Raw genomic sequence first — 3,918 nt, 5'->3', positions numbered from 1 at the left:
AAGAAGATAGAGTCTAAAACCCACAATGATCACAATCATTTCACAAGATTTTTATTGCTTACACAACCAATCAATGACTCAAAAAGGTAATCCAAGAGCCTCAAGGTCACTTTACTAGAATCACTTTCTCACAATAATTCAAACACTAGTCTCAAACTATAAGCATGTAGTTAAGTATGTAGGTACCAAATAAGGCATAAATGATCTTGTTCAATTAAGAGATCAATCAAGGCTTTTATTTATCACTAGTTACTACTAATAATACCAAATCATGTAACGAATAATTCTCTTAAAGAAAATTATCGCGCTATCTATCATTGGGAAAAGTCACCAAATTCAAACAAATAAACTACGAACCGTGACATTAAGAAAATCAAAGACTTATTAAACATACGAAAAGAAAAACATAACTCCCAAAAGTACCAAAACATAACTACTATTAACTACTAATAGTATCATACTACTAAGAAACTAATAAATGTCATTATCAAATTATTACAACCCAAATCATAAGTCAAATCAAATCCTCCAACCCCAAAATGAAAAGTAAGCATTATCCCAATATGTATAAACATAATAAAAGGACAAAGAAGGATGAAGAAACTCCCTAAGAACCCTTAGTAGCTTGTGTGTCATCTTGAAGCTCAGTACGCTCAGTATCAACTAGCTGAATTATATTATCATCCAGGGGGACCCCCTATGTGGTAAACATGTCACGAACAACTACAACAGTGCTGTAACCTAGGCAGGGCTCCTCAATGTGTATGGTCGAGGCATCTTGAGAAGTCAGAGATGGTGGTGGTTGTGCTTGCTTCACTTTTACTCTCAATGCGTCAATCAATTTCTTGGTTGCTTGTGACTTCTTCACCTTTTTTACCTACTTCACCAAATTTTTGATTACTGAGCCATATTGAACTGGCGTATCCCTAATCACTTTCTGGTTATCTAATAATTGTTAAATTTATTCAGAGGTGATGGGAGTAGGATGTTTAGTGGACTGGCCAAACACTATAGCCGTCAACTCTGTCAACTTTGTGCTAGCACTCTACATCCAGTTGTTTAGACTTACTAGTGTCCGAGTAACTTGCAAAGCACATTGACTAGCAGGCATTGGAACTGGTCTAACACCTGGTGCAGGAGGAGGTGTAGAATCTTTTGTGCTGACAATAATGGCACAAGGCGATGGATAAACTGAGGAGAAAGGAATATCTGAAGTCCCAATAGCTGCTACTACATGCTCTTCAGACTGGCCAGTAATAGCGGGGAGCTTGCTGCTTTTTTTATTCTTTGGGTTCTTGGGGTCTTTCAATGAATATAAGTCAAATGGCCCTATTCGTTTGATTTTGATGTTGTATGGCCTTTCTTTTACCTTTGCATCCACTAGATACTCAGTGATAGTGCTCGGATACGGGTAAGAAGTGTTCTCTTGTTGGGCCACCAGTGATTTGTTAGCAGACAATAGTGCGCCTACACTAATTGGGTACCCAACCATTATCCAAGCCACTAGGACGGCCCTTTCCAATGGCAAGTGATTCTCATCCAAGCACGTATCAAGTCTGGTACACACAAATATCTACCACCCTTTTGCATCGAAGCTCAAGGTGTTCCGGAAAATCCTTACTCCAGCAGCCACCCAAGGAGGAGAATTCCCTGGTGCTAAGATTTCAGCAACCCATGGTCGAACTACTTCCTTTTCAGCAAGTTTAGCCAACTACTCTGCTGGCTCCACACTTTCAAGCCCCAAGTAATCATTCAATATCTTCTATCAAACTTCACTTGGAGACTTCTCACCTTTTTGACTTTGGTCCCTTTCACTATATGCTCTGTGTTGGCGTAAAATTCACACACAAGGTGCTCTTGCACATAGCTAGTGGTTCTGTGAATTGCATCTAACCCTTCCTCTTAGTGAATTGCTTTAGGAAATCCGGATTGTATTTGGCCAACTCTTTAGTAGGATTTGCCTCTCATGAGTGAGTGATCTCTCCTTCACCCTCGCTTGAATTCAAGAAATGCTTTATAGCTCAAGAATCTATCTTACTGAACCACGTTCTTCTTTGACCTCTCTTGGTTATCTCTCACAATTGTGTTTCCCTTGCCATCATCAAGCTTATCTTCTGATGTTGAGTCATCTTCTTGCGTGTCAGAATCATGACTAGGACTATGAGCAGCCTGGGAACTTTCAGTCTCAGGTTGGAATGCAGATTGTCCTTGTGGCGAGATTGTCATTTATTATGCTCCTCAGGGTGAGCGCTGGAATTGCCCTCTGAGACCCTCACAGATGGGACATAAATGTCAGAATCTATTGGACCTTGACCTCTCCCTGTATCAGTCATCTTCTTCCTACTTATTAGCTTCTGCAAAGCTGGTGGGAATGACCCTCTACCCCTTCCTCTACTTCTTCCTTGTCCTCCTCCGCTTTTAAAAGTTTTAGTTTTACCTCTTAATTTTACCATTTTTTGTTGTAGCACAAAGAAATATGCCAGGATAGTACTCACATCATATGATTCAACAGTATATGTTAAATTCAGAGGTCAGATAGTTGATGGGACAAATATGGTAGAAGATAGGAAGTCATTTTAAGACATGGAGGCGGCAACTGGATTTTGTGGTCCGCACTATTGAAGTACAACCACAATATTAAAAGTGCAGCCGCAATTGGGCCGAAAAATTCAGTTCTCATCCGCATAATTCTATAGTGGCCTGCACAATTCTATAGCGGTCTGCACTTGAGCTATGGTGCCTCAGATTTTAGGGAAAAGGTTCTTTGATTATCAGTGCAGACCTCCCTTTGCGGCTGCAAAATACAATTGCAAGTGTTCTGATGGCCCTCCAAGCTTACAGAATGCAAAACCAAATTGCGGTTTGCACAATTGATACCAATATAGACATGCATATGACACAGTGCACGATTTAAGATACCTAGTAATTTTTAACACAATATGATAAGTATGGGTCTACAAATGAATGTTAACCTTCACAAGAGCAACATGTGTAAATTTCAACTTAAGCCCATTCTAACAATACAATTCTAGAACCTCAAACCCCCTTATGCATACAGTTAAGATTGAAAAATTGGGAAAGAACAAGAAATCAAAGAAAAAAAATTGAAAATTGATAATGAAAAATAAAAAAGATTGATGTGGGTCATACCAGATAGTAAAGACTGGATTTGCATTGTTTAATTGAGTTTAGTAGTGTTTTCGGTTGATTACCAAAGAGGCAAGGACGTTAAGGTTTGTACAAAAGGTGGAAAAGCGCAAAACGTCAAACTTGACTACCTTTTCAGCTTACCGTCGTGTCGGGGCAGAAGGAGTGAGTGCGGCTGCAAAAGTGCAGTGCTATCCGCATTCGGTTACCTAGACCCTTTTTGTGCCTTTTTGAACTGCGGTCCGCACTTTTAGAGTGTAGTAGCAAAAGTGCTGCTCTCGAACCCTTGAATTCTCTGAACTAAAAAATGTGCAGCCGTAATTGGTTATGTACGGCCGCAAAGTCCTCTCGACTGCTGTCAGCACTGATGACACAAAAGGTCAGAGAACATTTAGTTAGTCACTTGCTCCCCCCTCTATTTGTGCATCCTGTAAAATAAATGAGCGACCCCAAATTCAAATTAGTATTCTCAACAAAGTGTTGCGGCCGCATCACATGAAGTGCGCTCAGCAAATTGTTGTATTCTGCTTCTCATTTCACAATACGTCACACTTTTCATCACAACACAGATCAATTCTTATTAAAAAAGAAAATAAATTTTTACATTAAAAAATGAAGAAAAGAAAGAAAGAAAATCTTAGGGTTACCTACCAAGAAATGCTTTATTTAACGTTGTGGCACAATGCTATGTCAATTCACTAGCTTGTGAAATAAAGAACCGCCACCACTTGTCTCTCACCAATTTTTCTCAATTAATGACTCACCCAATGA

At 39.4% G+C, this 3,918-nt stretch overlaps 1 long non-coding RNA gene across 1 annotated transcript; it reads right to left on the bottom strand.

Annotated features, from left to right (window-relative positions):
• Positions 1–458: 458 nt before the first annotated feature.
• Positions 459–3,698, bottom strand: LOC142180736 (uncharacterized). Its single transcript, XR_012709314.1, has 2 exons — positions 3,292–3,698; positions 459–2,919 (listed from the first exon to the last, which is right to left on the bottom strand). It is a non-coding gene; the product is annotated as an uncharacterized LOC142180736 (long non-coding RNA).
• Between the last annotated feature and the right edge of the window lie 220 nt (positions 3,699–3,918).

The sequence above is a fragment of the Nicotiana tabacum genome, chromosome 1, assembly GCF_000715075.1.
Source record: "Nicotiana tabacum cultivar K326 chromosome 1, ASM71507v2, whole genome shotgun sequence".
In the NCBI taxonomy this organism is placed as follows: Eukaryota; Viridiplantae; Streptophyta; class Magnoliopsida; order Solanales; family Solanaceae; genus Nicotiana; species Nicotiana tabacum.
This window is presented reverse-complemented; position numbering and strand designations above follow the sequence as displayed.